General features: G+C 38.1%; 1 pseudogene; it reads right to left on the bottom strand.

Annotated features, from left to right (window-relative positions):
• Positions 1 to 18438: 18438 nt before the first annotated feature.
• LOC138172966 (actin, cytoplasmic 1-like) lies at positions 18439 to 21464 on the bottom strand (annotated as a pseudogene).
• Between the last annotated feature and the right edge of the window lie 205 nt (positions 21465 to 21669).

Below are 21669 nucleotides of genomic sequence, written 5' to 3'. Positions count from 1 at the left end.
GGTCTATCCCAATCTTTCTTATAAGCTATCTAATAACTAGTAAGACTCTTAGACATAGGTTTTATATTTTTCATACATAAAAGGGAAGAATTCTATAGTCTCTTGTAATTTGTTACTGGGATGTAACATATATTTCTCTTAGTTCTTTAATCTCAAATTTTCTATTTAGCTTAGAGTTTCTTTTAATAGAGTCCTGAAAGTATGACAGTTGAACAAATATCCTTTTTTTTTCATTCAGAATTTTGCTTAGCTTTACTGGGTATGATATTTTTGGTCAGAGGCTCAGTTCTTTTGCTCTTCAATATATAGTTTTCCAAGTTCTGTGATCTTGTAGTGCTAACAGTGTTAGGTCTTGTGTAATTCTAATATGGTATCATCATATGTAAATTATTTTTTCTTGTGACTCAAAATATTTTGTCCTTTATCAGGAGGTTTCAGAACTTAAATAAAATATTTCTGTGAGATTTCCTTGTAGGAAATCTTTTGGTGGTGACTGGTGGATTTTTTTTTTCTATACCTCTTGGCCCAATACTTCAGAACAGTTTTCTTTAATAAATACTTGTATTACTGCATCAAGATGCTTTTTTTATAAGAACTTTAATGTAGTCCAATTATTCTTATGTTTTCTTTTCTTGATCTGTTCTCTAGATCTGTTGTTTTTCTTATGAAATGTTTCTCGTGATCTTCTATTTTCTTTCTCTCTCTCCCTCTCTCTCTCTGTCTCTCCATATATATGTATGTATGCATGTATGCATTCTTGATCTTTTTTGACTTTGCTGGCTTCCTCTTGCCAAATTATGATTTTCAAGAAATTATTTTCTTCCTTAAGATTCTGGATCTCCTTTACTAATTGGTTGACTTTCTTAACATAATCTTGTTTTTCTTGTATTATTCTTATTTTTTTTATTTATCCTTCATCTATTTAATTTGATTTTTTAAGTATTTTCAATTCGCTGATGAATTCTTTTTGGGCAGGTTACTATTTGATAATGCTCTTTGGGGTAGGACAGGATTTCTTTGCTTCTTCTTCTCCCTTTAGGATGAACCCTAGTCTCTCTATTCCCATAGTAGCTTTCTATTTTTTAATTCTCTCTCCATTGTCTCTGTAGTTTTTTTTTTTTTTTTGGTAATAATTTAGGTTTTAGAATCACCTCTAATTCTTGGGCATGGGGAGTGGTGCTTCTGGCCTCTGATTCTCTTTAGTTCTCCCCTCTGCCTTTGAACTCAAATCAAGACCTCCAGTATCCAGTAAGTGCCCACAGTCAGCAACATCCTGTCCCACTGCTTCTGCACTCATCAGGTGTGTGCTGGGGCTTCTTTGCATGTAAGTGGAGAGCTGCAGTTATGTGTATGTGTGTGTGTGTGTGTGTGTGTGTGTGTGTGTTGTGTGTGTGTATGAAAGATGTCTTCTCTTTTGGACATGCTGAGTCATAGGAAACTTGACTGATATATCCTTTCTAGGTATCATAGTGCTTATTTGATTAAAATTTCCAGAGCTGAAGGTGGAAAAGAGTTAGTGTGGGTGGGCTTACTAGTGAAGAGTATACATGCTCTATACCAGAATGAAGGTGGGTAGATAGCATTGAGTTCTATAATCAGTAGGGTTAGGATAGGTAGGTTGACATTTCACCAATTAGGAGACCAAGGTACCAAGGTGGGAGCTGGATTGTGGATCTGTAACAGAATACAGAACAAGATAGTCATTCCTCTTCATTCAGATAAGCTACATTATTTTTTTAACTGTGGGTTCTTCTCCTCCCTTAACATTTGTTTCAGAGGCCTGCCTTGACCTCTTCCTTCTCTCCTTCATATTTTCTTGCACTGGGATATTCCTCATATCTGGTACCTTTGAGGATTTTGGGGCCTTTTTGTTTTGATTTCATTCATTCATTTATTCATTCGTTTGTTTTGCTATGGTGTGCTTGGTGTGTTTAATGTTCCTTTGATTAATTCCATTGACACATATAATTAGAAGCTCAGTCAGTGAATCATTTATTAAATACTCACTATTGAAAAATCTATTTGCTAAATGCTAAGCATCACATTAAAATACCCCACAAACACCATGATTTTGCTGAATTATCTCATACTTGAATTGCCCCTGCCCTCTCTTCTACATATTTTGGGCAGGTAGGTGTTACAGTGGATAAATTGCTCGAACAGAATTAGGGAGATATTAATTCAAATCTGGTCATAGACACTAGTGGTGAGATCATGGTAAGTCTCAGTTTCCTCATTTGAAAATAGGATGGATAAAGAAATGGCAAATCCTTCCAGCTCTTGTTGTCCAGGCATTTTTCAGTTGTATCAAACTCTTCATGATCCTAATTAGGGTTTTTCTTGGCACAGTGGCATTGGCCACAAGGGTTCAGAAATTTTGCATGACAAAAAATACTGAACAATTGCGATACGATGAGGTTCAGCTCAAGCACCCCCTTTCAGCTTCACATTCTCATCTATAAGAATTCAACAGCCTCCTGGCAAAAAGTATCTAAGGAGTAATCTTGTCCAATTCATAGCTGAGAAAGGATAGTGTCACATTCACAATTTGAATATGAACTCATTTAGGCTAAGAATCTCTTGATTTCTTTTTTCCTTCACATTTCTGATATCTAATACTATTCCCTACAAATAGTCGTCATTCACTCAATCATTATAGGTATCTAGTAAATTGTTGTGGGGCACAATTGAATCATACGGAATCCATCCATATATGCAAGTGGCCATTCAATCTTTGTTTAAAGATTCCAGGGCTTAGCCAGTAAACATTTGTGAATATTTGTTATTTATCAGTCACTGAGCTAATGATTAGGCTATACAAATAAAAGCAAAATCATGATCCCTAATTTCAAGAAGCTACATTTCTAAGGAGGAAAGACAACAAGCCCCCTCTGTATTCCCAATGCAAAATCCCCACTACCTTACCCCCCCAAAAAATGAGCCAATCAGATATCCATAGTAGAAACATATAATGGAAAAACTGAAGGCCATCTAAGAGGGAAGGGAGGTTGTAGGAAGGAGGCTTACTCAGGCAGAGGGTTGAGTGATTTCAGCTGAGTATTTAAGGAAACCAGAAGAGAAATCAGGAGGATAAGGTACAGAGACATAACATTCTAGTCACAGAGAATAGTACATACAAAGGCACGGAATCTAGAGACAAAGTGTCTTGTTGAGAAAAAAGCAAGTGTAAGGGTATGAATTGGAAGAAAACTAGAATATTAGTAAATGGCCAAGTTGTATGGCATTTAAGTGCCAGAAAGAGAATTTTCATTTGATACTAGAAGTTAATATAGAAGAAGAGAAGTTGATTGAATGGGGGTGGGGTAGAGAGATTGATATAGAACTTTAATTTAAAATGATCGGTTTGACAGCTGAATGAAGGATGGAATGGAGTAGAGATAGAGGAGGTAAGGAGGGTAATTACAACCTGGCAGTCCTGGAGAGAAATGCTGAGAGTCTATTTTAGGATTGTGGAGAGAAGAGTACCAGGGAGAGAGGATATGGTGAGATGCTATGTCATCATTTCTCCTTTTGCATTTGTATATTCCTGCTTCTTAGGCATAAACATATATTAGGGTCTTTGCTAATCAGACCATTTGTTCCTGATTCTGCCATACAGAGAAAGGCTTTAATCCCCCTTTAAGTGATATTGTCTTAAATACTGAACATCCAATCCTATGCCTCACCCCTATATTTCTTCAGACTAAGCATTCCAAATTCTTCCAAGAGATCTGGATATAGAAGAAATTTAATCCCCTTGTTGGACAGTTTGCACTTCTTTGGATGATCTACATTTTATCAATGCATTCCTTAAAAGATAGTAATAGTACTCAGAGATGAATTTAGTTCTCCAGATATTCTCCTACCTGAACTGAGGAAAACATGGCAAGTGTTTCTTTTCTACCTGAACCTTCTCAATGTGACTTGAGGTCATGCTGGTTTCTGGCTTTTGTTTGAGCTTTGTTGTTGTGATTCAGTCATTTCAGTCATGTCTGACTCTTTATGAGGCCATTTGGCATTTTCTTTTTGAAGAGATACTGGAGGGGTTGGCCATTTCCTCCTCCAGCTCTTTTGTATAGATTGTAGCAAACAGGGTTATGTGACTTGCCCAAGGTCATGAAGCTAGTAAGTCTCTGAGCAAGGATTTGAGCTCATGAGGGTGAGTCTTACTGATTCCAAGCCCAGTGCTCTATACAATGTACTACCTAGCTAACTTCGTAGTCCACTAAAACTTGAGAATCTTTTTTCTTCAAATTGTTTGTGTTGACCTCCCTTCCCCACCTAGTCCTGAGGAAATTAATTTCTGGAAAACACTTTGGTTGGTACCTCCTAGCATTTTTACTTATTGTATTTTAATTTGTATCAGATGTATCAGTCCCTATGTTTTATAGGAAAGCTCCATATTATCCTACTAGATTGTAAGTTGCTTGAGGGCAGAAACTACAACTTATTTATCTTTCTGGTTCTCTTAATAGGGAGGTTATTGTGTGACCCAAAGTAGTATAAATACAGCTGACTGTGTTTAAGGACAACCAAGTAGCAAGTAGGCCTCAAGCATATGGAGCTAGCCAGGCAGGGTTTCCCCATTGCCCACAATTTGATAAACAAAGAGCCTAGAGCTCTCAGATTGTTTGAGGGACAACCTGAAGGGCCTTCCCTGTTGTGATCAGGAAGCATTGTCTGCCTCAGAGATTACAATTTGGTCTTCCTCTATTCTGTAGCTGAATTGGACAATGGGAGGCTTTTTGATTCACAGTCAGGTTGGGTCTATTCAAACAAAATGATCTTAGGAGAAATTGTGCTTCTTACTTTCCAGGGGAGTTCAACAGGAAAAAACAAAAAATCCTCTTCCCCCTACCCTGCCAAAAAACCAATACCCTAGACACAGAAAAAGAGGAATTGATAAATATTCCATCTCTTGTCTGTTGCAAGGATGATGAATGCCAGCTTTGCTTTAAACCTGAGCTAAAGAGAATATCTAAGCCAATATTTTACATTCCTTGGTTTTCTCATCAGTGGAACAAAAGAATGCAAAATCTAGGTCTAGGGGCCAACTCTTTCATTAAAGACATTATGATGTGAAGAACATTTATTCCCCTTCTTGGTCCTCAGTTTCCCTTGTTGCAATAAATGAATAAGTGGAAAAAAACATTCATTAGTTATTTTATATGATATCTGCAACATACTAAGTTCGGGGCAGGTGGGGAGGGCAATAATATTTGACAGCAAAGACAGTTCCTTCCCTTAAAGAATTTGAATGGGAGAAGTCTCCCCTTTTTGTGTAGGAGAAAGGTGGGCAGGAAAAGTCACTTTGGTCTGGAAAGTTACAAGAATTCTGAGTTGGGCCAAAAGAGATCAAAATGACAGTCTTCATGGATTAGAAGGAGAGAGTGAATTGGATCCAAGTTCCAAGATTCCAGAGGAGGGTGAAGGCTTAGAAGAGGAGGGGGTCAGAGAAGGCAAGAGAAGAGAGATTGAAGTGAAGCATGATGCTTGGAGCTGCCCTGAAACTGGTCCCAGACTGACAGTTACCATCAGGGCTGAGGCTTAGCGCAAAATGGAGATTCCTCCTGAGCATGGCGTCTGTTTTCGAATGAAAGGACTCTGCTAAGTGCTTTGAAGTAAACTCCCAGATGTGAGATTCCACGTTTGATTGTTTTTTTTTTTGTTGTTGTTGTTTTAAGGTTTCTTTAAGCTCTGTCATTGTTGGCTATTGTAAGGGCTCTTCTAACTCAGAATTCTATGTTCCATAGAGTTCTAAAATTCCTCTCGGCTCTGAGGTTATCTGGTGTATTTCCTAAGGTGTGTCCTATCGGTCACATTTTATACTTTTTGTCACTTCCAGATCAGGCCTTCTTGGTTCTATGCTCTCTTGTCTCTTTTAGCCTCCTTCCTCTATGTTCCAAAGTCCTTCCCAGTTCTTCCAGCCTGTGCTGTATTCTAAAGATCCTTCCAGGTTTGATGTTTCATAGAGCATATTATGAGAGGCACAACACAACATCTTTGTGCCTCAGAAAACTTTAGGATATTTTGAACTGCCAAATACACTGTCAAATTCAGTAAAATTCCAAAGAATTCTTTCCACCATCAAATCAATTCAATTGAAGAAATGCCTGGTATTTTATCAAGGAATATAATGTGAAATATAGTCACATTAACAGAATAAAAGCCTTTTGCAAATCACTGTGAAATTATCAAAGGATTGGAAAATGACTCCAAGGCATCATAGGGAGTATTCAATTTTATGGAAGTTATTTTATAAATTTGACTGCAATGCTCTAGTTGATGAGCATTAATTTAATTATGAAAGGTTATAATTTGTTTTCCCCACATGAAAAAAATTCTGCTTATCCTGGATTCTCATTTCCTGTTCCTTTCCTTGTTCCTTTTATATTATGCAAAGCCATTTGTAATATTAGGAAGCTTGATTTATTGGCCTTCAGCTAAACAGCCTGTTTGAAGAGAGACAACCTCTAACTACTCCCAGCTAGCAACAACAATAATACTAATCAAAATCTATGTAGTGCTCTAAACATATTGAAATACTTCAAAATATGACCTCATTTTATGCTTACAACAACCCTGGAAAATGAGTGCTAGTCTTAGCTACATTTTGTATATGGAGAAACTGAGGCACATAGCAGTTAAGTGACTTGCCCAGGATTACACAGTTAGCAAGTACAGGAATTGAGTTTAAAATTTCAAAGACACAAGCAAAACAGCCCTTCTCCTCAAGTGGTTTACATTTGATTATGGTAAAAGCATGTAAAATTAAGGTAATGAAAATAATATATACACAAAGGAGTAAAAATTAACTCTGGAGTTTAGGAGAGTGTTACCAACTGGAAAAGTCCTTAGGAGGGAAATATCATGCCAGTGAACATATGAACTATTTATTTGTAAATCAAACAAGGTAGACAGAGTCAATGGGCTGGTCTGATTTAGGGATGGACCACTTATTTCATTGGTCGAAAGAGAAAGGTCCTGGTGAGGAAATTCTCCTATGAAGTTAGGGTAGCTCTTTCTCTGCATAATCAATAGTTTTACAAAAAGCAGTAATTGCTCTAAGAGGTAATTGTGATTTGCTAATGGTCCTACAGCCAGCATGAATCAGAGTTAAGATTTTTGAAGCCAGATTTTCCCTGATCAAAGTAAGCTCCTTATATGTAGTGCTGTCCTGGCTGCTTTAGAGAATACAAGTTTACCCACTCATTCCCAACAAATCTATAAAGAATCATTGCTTTCAAAGAGATTTCATATTTCAGCTATTGACACTGTAATGGACACCGAGATATAACAGGACAGCTAGGCCAATTATAATTTGATAGGAGGGTTTATTAACCGGCCGGGACTCCCTCTCAGACTGAAAGACAGCAGCGAGCTTTCTGTTAAACATAATTTTATAGACAATGTGATTGCTGGCAGCAGAATATGTTTCTAAGGGGTACAATGTCTTTAGTATCGTGTCTATTGAGGCAAAACATTCTCAGTATTATTCTTATTAAGGCAAACCATTCCCAGTATTATTTCTTTTCAAGCAAAACATTCTCAGTATTATTCTTATTGAAACAAAGCTTTAGTATTATTTCTACTGAAGCGAAACAGACCTGAATCTGTGGCATGTTTTAGCAACACAGGTGAAACATTTCTTTACTATTGGAGCCTATTAGGTGGTTTCCAAGGAACCCAGTAGGGGTCCACTCTAGCAGGTTTAAGGGGGATCTAGTGTATAATTTCTGGTGGGCACTTCAACACACTCTTTCAAAGCTAGTAACCCAGTTCTATTCAGAAAATCCATTAATGATGAAGTATGGCATGTGAAATAGATATTCACCAAAATAAAAATGATGTACCACTGAGCTATTCCATTCTGTAAGACCTGAACAAGAAGATTTGTTATTACTATCTATGGGTAGAGTCCTGAAGGCACCCACTTCCCAACGGAATGCCAATTGGAGTGAGCATGCCCCAGGAGATTGAAACAGGAGACTATAACAATGGAAGGGACTGATGCCTATCTCTCTGTCAAAGGCCAAATCTACAAAAGGAAACAGAGCCTGGGTCAAGAAAGCATAACAATCAGAGGCTATAGTAAGAGTGTTATGATTAGGGACAAGCAAGTTTATGTAGATATTCACCTAAGCAGCAGGAGATGAATTAGACAAGGGGTAGGGTACAATACTGATATCTCACCCTTTCACTGAACTGAAAAGCAGGACTGATGTCTAACTGACCTAATTTTTGATGGAAGATACTAGCAATGGTGGGGACCAGGAAAGCCCTCTTGCTGAGATGGGATCTGAGACAAGACTTGGAGGAATCTTGGGAAAACAGAATTTTCAAGTGAGGAAAAGGAGCATTTCAGGCATGATGGACAGAAAGGGAGAAATGCAGTGTGAGGACATGCAATGTTATGGAAGAGGAATAACAGGCTAATCTGATTGGATTTTAGGGTAAGTTTGCAGAATGTAGAAATTGCTTGATCCTGTGTAATCTTGACTGTAGTTCCATGATATTCAAATTGTTTCTTTTTGGCTGCCTGCAATATTTTCTCCTTAATTTTGTAATTCAGGAATTTGGCTACTACATTTCTTGGAGTTTTCAATATGGGATCTCTTTCAGGAGGAGATCGGTAAATCCTTTCGATAACTATTTTACCTTGTGATTCTAGGTCTTCAGGGCAGTTTTCTTTGACAATTTCTTGGAGGATGTTTTCCAGGCTACTTTTTTTCGTCATGGTTTTCTGTTAGACCAATAATTCTTAAGTTATCTCTCCTGGATCAGTTCTCCAGGTCAGTTTTTTTTTTTCAGAGAGATAGTTTACACTTTCTTCCAATATTTCAATCTTCATATATTGTTTGATTGACTCTTGGTGCATTTTAGAGTCCTGTGCTTCAATTTGACTGATTCTAATTTTTATTGAATTACTATCTGTGATTAGGTTTTGAAGGTCCTTTCTTAAGGAGGTATTTTCTCCAATTAGTTCACTAATTTTATTTTTTACAGATTTGTTTTCTTCAGTGAGACTTCTTTTCCAATTTGGTCACTGTAGATTTCAATTTATCTTCTATTTCCCTAATTTGGCTTATAAAATATTTCTTGAGCTCCTCCAAGAATGCTTTTTGGACTTGAGACCAGTTCACATTTCCATCTGTGGTCTTAGGTGTGGACACAGAGACCATGGTGTCTCCTGAAAGTGATTCTTCTCTTCAGAATAATAGGATTCTATTGGCTTTGGTCTTGCCTTTGCAAGTTGCTTCCCACCCATTGTAATTGCCTATTTCCCATCCTTTAAAGTGTATTTCTACTTCTGGGGTACAGAGAGCTCTGAGCCAAACTTCTCAAGCTGGGAACTAGGTGCCTGGTTGATAGCTTTGTGTGCTGTAGACTCTGGGTGTCTAGATAGAGGCTAAGTCCAGGACTCTCAGTGTTTCACCTGAGTTATGCTGAGGCTCACAGAGAAATTTATGGGGGAGAGATGTTCTTGCCTCTTCAGATTTCTGCCTCTATGCCCCTGGGTTATAGCTCAGACAGGCTTTTTTGCTGGTCAGGTGAGGTGGGGCTTGTTGGGACCCCTCCTGCTCTTCTCTTCAGACTCCTTACTTCCTCAGTTACACCCTTTCACAGTGACTCCTAAGCCTGAGGCTATTTCTGCTATTTTGGGATTTTACTAAGGGTGAGACATTTGTCCCTGTGTTTTCTTGGTCAGGGAGGGGGAATTGGAGCCAGAGTTGAATTTGCCATCCTGACCCCTGGAAAATCAAGCAGGTGATTTTTAAACTTTCAGGCTAGGGTCTGATATCCCCAGGAGAAGCTGCTGTCTCTGCTGAGGGCCCTGAGCTTTTTCTTATCCAGCTCTGAGGGATCCTTCCATGGCATTGTGAAGCACTAGTGAGATGGCTGTGAATTGCTCTTAGGGTGTGTGAGTCTGCTGGCTGGGGCTCCTTCTCTCTCTGTTGTTGCTGCAGCCCCCTCGTGATGCATGCTCTCCATATCCTGAGCCATGTGGGCAGTTTCCAGGGTTGGATTCTGCCATGCTCTGTCTCCCAGTGGATTCTGACACTCCAAAACCCATTCAGATTCACTTTTTAAAATTTAGTGATGGGATTCACAAAGAAGCTTAGAAAAGTCACTGCTTCCTTTCTGCCATCTTGCCTCCACCCATAACATATCAGGAAAGAATTTTTACAACCAATGTCTCTGATAAAGGTGTCATTTCTAAAATTTACAGAGAATTGAGTCAAATCTATCAGAATACAAATCATTCCCTGATTGATACATGGTCAAAGGATATGAACAGGCAGTTTTCAGAGGAAGAAATTAAGGATATCAATAAGCATATGAAAAAAGCTCTAAATAACTATTGATTAGAGAAATGCAAATCAAAACATCTCTGAGGTACCACATCTCACTAGTCAGATTGGCTAAGAAGACAAAACAGGAAAATGACAAATTCTGGAAAGGATGTTGAAAAAATTGGAATGCTAATGCATTGTTGGTGGAGTTGTGAACTGATCCAACCATTCTGGAGAGTAATCTGGAACTATCCCCAAAGGAGTATAAATATAAAAATAATTTCATACCCTTTTACCCAGAAACGCCTCTTCTAGTGTTGTATAGCAAACAGATCACAGAAGTGGTGATCAGGTATGTGCTCTGGGAACCCCCTTGAACTCTCCTTGAATCCTTGAGGTACAGGCTTTGGGAATCTTCCCTGAACTCTTGAGTAAATAATCCCATTTGATGAGGCAAGTCTGTTACTAGACTTCCCACCCTTGAACTGGCCTAGCCCATCATTTTTGTGGTCTCCAGGTTTCTTTCCATGCTTAATCACTCATTGACCTCACTAACTCCTCCTGAAGAATCTCCCCAATCTCCTCCTCTAGACCATCTCTAGAATCCTCCCACAACCTACTGTATATAAGACCCCATATTATATTCATGTTTATGAGAGTGGCACACAATGCCAAAGGAGAGGGAGAGCACCATAGTATCATGGGAGCACCATAGAATGCCATGTGGGTGGGAGCAGCATAGAATAGGAAGAGCACCATAGAATAGTGAGAGCACCATAGAATGACCTAGCACAGATTTACTCTGTATCTAATGAAAGCAACTTTTAATAAATTTTGCTTTTCTTTTCCTGAGAAGACAAGTAGAAATCATTCAGCAGGACCTGTGTGTTGATATTTTGGGGACTCCAGAGCAACCCTAATGCTCTTTTTGGGTAACCTCTCCAATATGTCCCAAAATATTTATAGTAGCTCTTTTTGTGGTGGCAAAGAACTGGAAATTAAGAGGTTTCCCATCAATTAGGGAATGACTAAACAATTTGTGCTATAATGAAATATTATTGTGCTTTAAGAAATGAGGAGCAGACAGACCTCATATATACCTGGAGAGGTTCATACAAACTGATGCTGAGTGAGAAGAGAAGAACCAGGGGAAATTTGTACACAATTAAAGACACAGCATATGAGTGATGACCAACTGTGATAGATTGGACTCTTCTCAGAAATGCAGGATTATAAGACAACTCCAAAAGACTTGTGATGGAGAGAGATGTCTACATTCAGAGAAAGAACTAGGAAGAACAGAGTTTAAAAGTAGATTGAAGAAAACTACCTGCTCTCATTCCTTTTTTTTGTTTAGTTTTATTTCTTCTTTCTCATTGCTCATTCCATCTGTTTCAATCCTTCTTTATAACCTGATAATGTCTAATGTGAAAGTATTTGCAGATCCTATTGATTGTATGCCACCATGAGGGGGCAGGGTGAGGGAGCGAGAGAAAATTTGGAACTCAAGGGTTTGTTCAACTGAATCTTGTAAACTAAAAGTAAACAAATTAATAAAGACAAAAAAATAAAAATAGACCCTAGAAATCATCCTTCAAGAAATTCTCAAGGGAAAATTGCCTTGATATTCTAGAACCAGAGGGCAAAATAGAAATTGAAAAAATTCACCAATCACCTCTTCAAAAAAAGTTCCCAAAAAGAAAATTCCTTGGAATATTATAGCTAGATTCCAGAGTTTCTGTATCAAGAAGAAAACATTACAAGCATCTAGGAAGAAACAATTTGAATATTGTGGAAGCATGATCAGTATAACACATCTAGCAGCTTCTATATTAAGGTATGGGAAGGATTGTGATATGGTATTCTGGAGGTCAAAGGATCTAGGATTCAAACCATGAATCACCTACCCAGTAAAACTAAGTATAATGCTTCAGGGGAAAATATGGTTGTTCAGTGAAATAGACAACTGACAAGCAATTCTTAATTTAAAAAAAAAATCAACAGAAATTTTGACATTCAAATATAAGAAGCAAGAGAACGTAAGAAGGTGACCCTGGATTATCAAAAGTGATGCCAATGTATCACAAACCCTTGAAAGTTCAACCAAACTGGAAGAGTCTCAATGACAATATTGAACTTGAGTTTCATGTATGATATTGGTATGATACAACTCTGTTGTCTGAGGACCAGCCTGGCTCAATGAAGAAATACTTGTTATTAAAAAAAAAATAATTCTCTCTTAAATGCCAGTTGTAATGTCCTTTTCTTAATTCCACCCTTCTTGATCTTTCAGAGATTTTTGACACTATTGTTCACCTTCTTTTCTTGATGCTCTCTTTTTTATGTTTTCTTGAAATCACCCTCTCCTTGTTCTCCTCCTCTTCATTCCTAAGAATACTTTCTTGGATCTTCATTAAGAACAAATCCACTAACTTTTGGTCTTGCACAAGACTCTGTTCTGAGCTCTCCTTTTCTCCCTCCATATTATATAATTTACTGATCTCAATTACCAGGGTTTTAATGATCATCTCTGTGGTGATGATTCTCAAATCACTTCCTTCCCAAGACCCCTTCCAGGCATTAACATTCTCAGCACTTAAGAGTTAGTTTGTACATTCTTTGTTTATATATTATTTTTCATTTCCTTATTTTTACATGTTTTTTGCCATAGTCAAATGTAAGCCACTAGAGGAAAGTGGCTGTTCTGTTTGTGTCTTTGAAATTTAAACCAACCTCATATACTTGTTAGCTGTGTCATCCTCTTTCTCTGTTATTTCTAACTGCCTATTGTAATCTTATCACTTGATGTCTTCAAGGCAAAGGTCAACATGTCCAAAATCAATTTCACTATTTTTTTTCCTGAAAACCATTCCCTTTTTCCAAATTCCTTGATATTATTAAGAGTATTGCCATTTTAATAAGTAACTATATTCACAACCTAGGAATTATAGAGTCCAAGTTAGGGTGTAGTTAAAATCTTGTTCACAGATCTGTAAAGAGACCAGAGTCACTGTATCTAAGGATATGAAGGGGGTAGAGGATGATAACTGTTTTTAAGTCTTGACAGATTGTCATCTGCACCAGGGATTTAATTTAATTATTCTTGTTGGGTCTAGAGAAAGACCTCAGAGAAGTTGGAAGAAATTGGAACCTCTTCCAGACTACACAATATATAAAATTCACTTTTTGAACTCAATTCTGAGACTTTACATTTATTCTCATTAAATTTACTTTTCTTCCACTCAGTCTGACATTTAAATTAGCCTGCTTCGGTGCCAGATTTTTAAGAGAGGTTTATCTTAATTATGCCATACAAAACATGAGTTTTCTGACCATTATGAAAAAGGAAAGATCGGTAAGACAATACAAATTTATGAAGCATTTACTATGGGCCAAGCACTGTACTAAACATTTTAGAAAACTAGGTCATTTGATGCTCAAAGCACATAAAAATGTAGTAAACATAAACAAAAGCTTATGAGAAGAAAAGATCTTGAGATTCTAACTTCCTGTCTCTTCTTAGTTAACAAGCCAACATCTTCTGACATGGACTAGTGAAGACCATTCTCTTAAAAATACCCCCTTTATTAAATTATCAACAAATGTTTCCCTCTTCAAAAAGGGCAGGAATAATAACATGATGAAAAAAAAATCACTAGACATGAGATCAAATAACAAGGCTCAAAATTTGTTGCACATACACTGTCTGGAAATTCTTTCTTCCCTCTGGGATTCAACTTATCCTATTCAGAAAATGAGGGGGTGTGAAGATGTCCATTAAGGTTACTTCCATATTTAACCTTCTTCAGTTCCATGAGGTTTGTAAGCATTATGAGGGCCCTAACTGGAATGAAATTCTTAAAACCCATACCAATTGATGTTTCTGAAATCTGCTTCCCAAACCATGTCCTGAACAACATTCATCCATTCCATTTTGCCTGAATACTGTATAAATGAATGCAATTTCTTCTCTGTTTCACTCTCTTAACATCTAACTAGAAAAATCTTTAATCATCCCCATCATTTCTTTTTGTTTTTCTATTTTTATTTCCGTATCATCACCCCTCTCATTTGTTTCCCCATTGTTTCCATTTTACAAATGTAAAATAATGAAACTCTTCTAATTTAGATCATCTAATCTAACCACATTTCCTGTTCCTTGGCTCCAAATGGGTAATATTTTAGCCAATATTCCAGAGGATAGAGCTATTTTTAATAATTGTACTGCTCTTTTAGTGATAGTCTGTTCAATTCATCCTTAATTTCTTTCACTAATAATCATTTCTATAATTTCATTACTGGGGACATTTGCCTCATGCTCCACTTCTTCACTATGGCATGGAAAGGGATCTGGGTTTTTCACTATATTTAATCCTGGAACAGGAGTTCTGCTTGGGCCGGTCAAGTTAGAAAGTCTGAGAGCTGGCATCCTAAAATCCCATGCTTTTTTATTCCTGAGTATCAGCCTGACTAAGTTTTAACATGCTCCTTGCCAATAGATGAAAAACAAGAAATAACTCTTATCTCTCTAGCTACCATAACTTACTAATTGAGACCAAATGCATGAAAGGATGAGACTGTGTCAGTAGAGGGTCTTCTGACATAATGTAATCATGCAATCTAGTAATACTATAATACAATATTTATTGGAGAATATAATTTTTGGATATATTTCTAGAATTCCACTAAAAGATCAAGGGTAGTATAAGAGGTAAAGATGCCAACAAACTCCAAATCACTGAAGAGAATTAATTATATTAATTTCCTGAAAGCAAACTGAAACTAAATGCTAACCACTTACCAAACTAAAAACTAAGGCTTAAATAACTATAGCTGGACTGGACCTTTAGATGATGTTATCCAATCTCCTTATGTTACAAATAATGAAAGTTTAGCCCAGACAATGTAAGTGACAATGCCAAGGTCAGACAGGCAAGAAGTGGTAGGCTGTAGTGAGAGCAGAAGCTTGTCTCTGAGACAAGTATTTTTTTCCAGAATATTTCAACCAACCAGCCATTCAACAATTTCCCCCATACTTCTACAATGTCTCTCAGTGACATAGAGACAACATAAATAGAAATCACTGGACTTGGGTTTGGATTTTGTCCCCACTACTAATGGCCTTGTAAAAGTCACCAAACTCTGCTAGGCCTAAATGTCTTCATTTGTAAAATAAATTAATTATTCAAAATTAAGCTTCTTTCTAGTTGTATATCAATGATGATTTCATCTCATGATGGACTCTCATAAAGACCCAGTGAATCACTTTATACCGCTAGAAATTTATGTTTTAAATAAGAGATATTTAACAATGGATATTGTGCTTCTTTCTCTGTGTCTGTCTCTCAGTCTCTGTCTCTGTTTCTGGCTCTCTCTATTTCTCTGTCTCCTCTCTCTGTCTCTTCGTCCCTGTCACTTTCTATCTTTCTGTCTCTGCCTCTCTCTGTCTCTGTATCTCCGTCTCTATCTCTCTTTCTCTGTGTCTCTCTCTCTGTCTCTCTATTTATGTCTCTGTCTCTTTGGCTGTCTCTGTCTCTGTCCCTCCCTCCCTCCCTACCTCCTTCTCTCTCTCTCTCTCTCCCCCTCCCTCCTTGTCGCCTTCTCTCTCTCTCTCTCTCTCTCTCTCTGTATCTCTCTTTCTTTCTTTCTCTCAAACTTCAGGCCAGCAATCTATTCACTGCCCCACCAAGCTACCCAAGGTCCCCTCTAAGTGTTCTCTTTTCCAGACTAAACACACTGTGTCCCTTCACTAAATTTTCATAAGATATGACCTTGAAATCCTCAACCCTGCTGGTTGCCATCACATGATTCTTCTCTACTTTCTCAGGTCATTCCCGTAAGCCTATGCCTCAAACTCAATCAGAAATTCAAGAGGCTAACTGCATATAGCATTATTATAACATATCCTTGTTCCACCCCTCATTAGCTGGCAGGCAGACTCACAGCAAGCATGTAAGTGGTGACCATGTGCTAGACGCTGCTAAGCACCATATAATATAAATACATAAATACAAACAAAAAGAAAGAAAGACAATGCCTGCCTCAAAGTGTTGACCTTCTAATGGAAGAAGACCACACATGAAAGGGACCTGAAATTCAGATAGGGGAGAGAAGCTAGACCCCCAAAGAGGCAGAGTAGTGAAAGGCAGGAGAATTGGAAACACAGCAGAGGGGCAATGAAGCCTAGCCATCACAGTCCTGGCTCCAAAATGGAGGACACAGAGCCTGGCACCAAGTAGAGACTTAGTGAAGACTCTGTGGCTTGATTTCACTGTCCTGATGCAGCATGATTGTGAGGAGGCTCCCTCCTGCTTGAGAATTTGTCCCTTTGGATGTTCAATGATTGTGAATATTGTAATTAAAAGGGAGGGGAGACTAGGTGATACAGTGAATAGAGCATCATCCCTGGAGTCACGAGAACCTGAGTTCAAATTTGGCCTCAGACATTTGACAAACTTACTAGCCATGTGATTTTGGGCAAGTCACTTAACCCCAACTGCCCTCCAAAAAGCAAAAAAAAAGGGGAATGTTGCAGATCAACATCCTATGTCCTAATGAGATCATGAAATTTATGTCAGTAGACTCTTTTAGGCTCATCTGTTTTAGAAAAGCTTTGTGGTGAGGTAGAACTTTTTTTTTAATGTGGCTATAGATATGTTTGATTACTTCATCTTAAAACTAATACATATTTTGATCATTTATCAATTAGAGAATGGCTCTTTTTTTTGGACTCAGTTCTCTATATGTTTCAGAAATTAGAAACTTGCCTTATTAGAGAAACTTGCCTTAATGTTTTTGCCCACAATTACTATAGCAAACTGTATTTCCCTCCGTCCTATTCCCTGGCCCCCTCTTTTGGCTTTCTTTTCTTTTCTTTTTTTTATTTAAAAATATTTATTTATTTTTAAGTTGTTTTCCCAAGTTACATTAAAGTTATTTTCAACATACGTTTTTAAACTCTGAGTTCCAAATCCTCCACCCTTTTCTTCTATTCTCTCTCTCCTTTTACCCTGTCCCTCCTCTAAAATGTTTTGCTTCTGACTACCCCCTCTCCCAATGTGCCCTCCCCTCTATAACTCCCCCTTTCTCATATCCCCTTCTCCTCCTACTTTCTTGTAGGATAAGATAAATTTCTATACCTATGCGAATTTGGATGTTATTCCCTCTTTGAACCAGTTCTGATGAAAGTAAAGTTAATTCATTCACTCTCAACTCCTCTTCTTCCTCTCTACCATAACAGTTTTTTTCATCTCCTTTGAAACATAATTTGCCCCATTATACCTCCCCCTTCCCTTTTCCCCAACATATCGCTTTATCACCCCTTAATTTAATTTTTTAGGTATCACCCCTTCATATTGAACTCACATCTGTGCCCTTTGTCTATATATACTCTTTCTATTTGCCCTAATAATGTAAAAAATTCTTATGAGTATCGTCTTCCTGTATAGGGATGTAAACAGTTTAACCTTATTGAAGCCCTTATGATTTCCATTTCCCATTTACCTTTTTATTCATTTCTTTATTTCTTTAATGAGTGCACTTTTGTTTGAACTGGTCTTAAGTCAGTGTGAAGGTAAAGCTCCTCCCCTCTCCCAAGTACTGGCACCAATCTTATAAAACTTACAGGGAAATTATAAAAGTCTTCATTTGCATATATGTTGGGGGCAGAGAGGGAATTTAGGGGGCCATTGAATATGGCTTACAATTCACAAAAGAGAACAAGTACTAAGGCGGAGGATACAAAAAGTTTTTTTGTATTTTTTAAGGATTACATAATTCACAATTAAAACAATACTAGTGCTTTACTCCTTCCCCTCTCCCCATCTGGATCTTTGTTACATTTTCCTTTGCTCTAGAAGAGAACAGCCTTCGCTTGTAATTCAGTAATAATGTATTATACAATATTTGGAATGACTATTAAGAAAAAAAAAACCATAAAATCGGAACCCTGAAGACACAATATAGAACTCTGTGGATGCTTGCCTCCAAAGTACTTAGACTGTTCATCACTTTCACTGTTCCAGTTTTCAAATCCTGAGTCAGGCACACACACTAAAAGCCATGCCGGTTTCATCTCTTTTTTAGACAATTATCATATCATACCCTTTGACAAAAAAAAGAAGAAAAAAGAAAAAAAGTCCCCTTAGAACCATTTGCAGTGGACAAGGGAGGGCCCAGATTCATCATATTCCTGCTTGCTGATGCACATACGCTGGCAGGTGGAAGGAGATGCCAGGATGGAGCCTCTAATCCAGAGCATTTGTGCTCAGGGGGCCAGTGATCTTCATTTTCATTGCTGGGACCTAAAGCTGTAATCTCCTTCATCTTGTCAGCAGTGCCTGGGTATATGGTTGTACCACCTGAAAAGAAAGTCTTGCCATACCAATCCTTACAAATGTCAACATCAAACTTAATGATTGAGTTTAAGATACTTTCATCAGTTCCACAGTATTCCATACCTAAGAATGATGGTTTGAAGAGAGCTTCTGGGTATCAGGACCTCTGATTGCCAATAGTGATAACCTGACCATCAAAGAGCTCATAGTTCTTTTCCAGAGAGGAGTTAGATGCAGCAGTGGTTATTTCCTGCTCAAAGTCTAGGGTGACATATCACAGTTTTTCCCTGATGCCACACACAGCTTCCCTCTCAGCTATGGTAGCAAAACTGTACCCTCTTTCAGTCATGATCTTCATGAGGTAGTCCATTAGATCACAACCAGTCAGATCCAGACAAAGGATGGCATGGGGAAGGGAATAACCTTCATAGATGGGCACAGTGTGGGTCCCACCATCACCAGAGTCCATCACAATACCAGTGTACAACCAAAGACATACAGGGGCAGCACAACCTGGACGGCAATGTACATGGCTGGGGTGTTGAAGGTCTCAAACATAATCGAGATCATCTTTTCTCTTTTGGCTTGGGGATTCAGGGGGACTTCAGCGAGTAGCACAGGGTGCTCTTCAGGGGCCACACAGAGCTCATTGTAGAAAGTATGATGCCAGATCTTCTCCATGTAATCCCAGTTGGTGAGAATACCATATTCAGTGGGGTTACTTCAGGGTTAGTATATCTCTTTTGCTCTGGGCCTTATCTCCCACATCAGTCTTTCTGGCCCATACTCACTATAACACCCTGATGTCTTGGAGACCCAACAATGGAAGGGAAGACAGTCTGAGGGGCATCATCTCTGGGAAAGCCAATTTTTCACATTCCAGAGCCATTGTCAATGAGAGCAGCGATATCATCATCCATGGATAACTTTGAAGTGTTCAGTTTAAACACTTAAGAGAGAAAGGAGGTGGTGCCACACCTGGAGATGGCAGGAGGCAGGTGCATCCTGGGTGGAAGAGATCACAGCTCCTGTTTCCCTTTTTATGCTTCTCTTGAGTCTTGTATTTGAAAGTCAAATTTTATATTCAGCTCTGGTCTTTTCCTCAAAAATGCTTAAAAGTTCTCTATTTCATTGAAGACCATTTTTTCCCTAAAGGATTATATTCAGTTTTACTGAGTAGCTGACTGATGGTTATGATCCTAGAGCGTTTGCCCTCCCAAATATCATATTCCAAACCCTATGGTCCTTTAATGTAGAAGCTGCTAAATCTTGTGGTATACTTACTGTGGCTCAATGATACCTGAATTATTTATTTTTGGCTACTTACATTATTTTCTCCTTGAACTGGGAGCTCTGGAATTTGACTGTAATAATCTTTAGAGTTTTCATCTCTTTCAGGAGGTGATTGGTGGATTCTTTTGATTTCCATTTTACCCTTCTAAAATATTAGGGCAGTTTTACTTTTTAATGTCTTGAAAGATGATGTCTAGGCTCTTTTTTATTATGGCTTTCAAGTAGTCTAGTAATTTTTTAATTATCTCTCCTGCATCTGTTTTCTAGGTCAGTTGTTTTTATTTTTCCTATGTCTCCTATATTTTTCAATCTTTTGGTATTCTCTTATTGTGTATAGAATTCTTATAAAGTCATTAGATTCCATTTCCTCAATTCCAATTTTTAAGCAAGTATTTTCTTCAGTGGGTTTTTATACTTCCTTTTTAATTAAGTCAAATCTACTTTTTAAGGAGTTCTTTTTTTCTTCAGCGAATTTTTTGTGCCTCTTTTTCCATTTTGCCGATTCTGCTTTCTAAAATTCTCCCCTCAATGGCTTTTTGTACTTCTCTTACTCTTTGACCTAGTATGTTGTTTTAAGGTCTTATTTTCTTCAGTTTTCTTGTGTCCTCATTGACAAGCTAGTAATGCACTTTTTTGTAATTTTTCTTGTGTCACTCTTATTTTTCTTCCCAATTTTTCTCTACCTCATTTATATGACTTTAAAAATCCTTTTTTAGTTCTTCCATGGCCTGATACCAATTCGTATTTTTCCTGGAGGCTTTGGATATAAGAAATTTGACTTTGTTATCTTCCTCTTAGTTCATGTTTTGATCTTCCTTGTGACGATATTAAATTTCTATGATCAGAAATTTTTCCATTGTTTGTTCATTTCTACATTTTATTACTTGATTTTTACCACTTTGATAATGTAGGGCTCTACTTCCAGGGTGGAGGGAGCACTGTCCCAAGCTTCAGGGATTTTATGTAGCTATTTTCAGAATACTTATAGGGAACTGCAAGTTTTCAGTTTTTGCAAGGCAGTATGATCTAAGGAAAGTTGTTTATTACTCTCCTGGCCTGTGCTTTGGTATGAGAGCAACCATAGACATTCTTCCCACCACTTTGAGGAGTGTCCCTGCTCTGCTATGACAGCAGGCTCTGGTGTACTGGTGTTCTTCCTTGCCCTGCGTCTGCCACCCAGGACTGTGACCTAGAATTGAGTATGGGCAAAACAAGAGTCCTGCCTCAGTGCTAGCAAAGAAACCCCTGTAATCCCCTTTGGATCCGTCTTTTGGCCTCTTACCATCTGTGCAATAATAGATATGGAAACTGCCATTGTCTCTGCTACTCTGGATTCAGTCACTACCAGTGTTAATGCTCCTGGTTTGCTGGGCCTGGTGCTGTGCTGGTGTGGCCTGCACTACACCGTATTCCACTCTCAACCTAGTGCAACAGACCTTTCTTGCTGATTTTCTAAGTTGTTTTTAGCATCTGTGGAAATTGTCTTTGTTGCTAGTGATTCAGTCACCTTGAGGCCTGCTTTGGGTTTGCTGGGCTTCATTGCGTACTGATGCAGCCTTCTTTGAACTATGCTCCTCTCTCACCCTGTGGCAATAGACCTTTCCTGCCAACCTTCTAAGCTGTCTTGGGCTAGAAAATTGTTTCATTCCTTTTTGGGTGTTATGCTGCTCTAGGATTTGTTTTGAGTCATTATTTACAGGTATTTGGAAGGATCTGGGGGAGAGCTCAGGTGAATCTCTGTCTTT

The sequence above is a fragment of the Petaurus breviceps genome, unplaced genomic scaffold (genome assembly GCF_028583685.1).
Source record: "Petaurus breviceps papuanus isolate PSGF00001 unplaced genomic scaffold, PetGlider_PUasm1.0 556, whole genome shotgun sequence".
Lineage (NCBI taxonomy): Eukaryota > Metazoa > Chordata > Mammalia > Diprotodontia > Petauridae > Petaurus > Petaurus breviceps.
The sequence above is the reverse complement of the archived record's forward strand: the minus strand, read 5'-3'. Positions and strand labels throughout refer to the sequence as shown.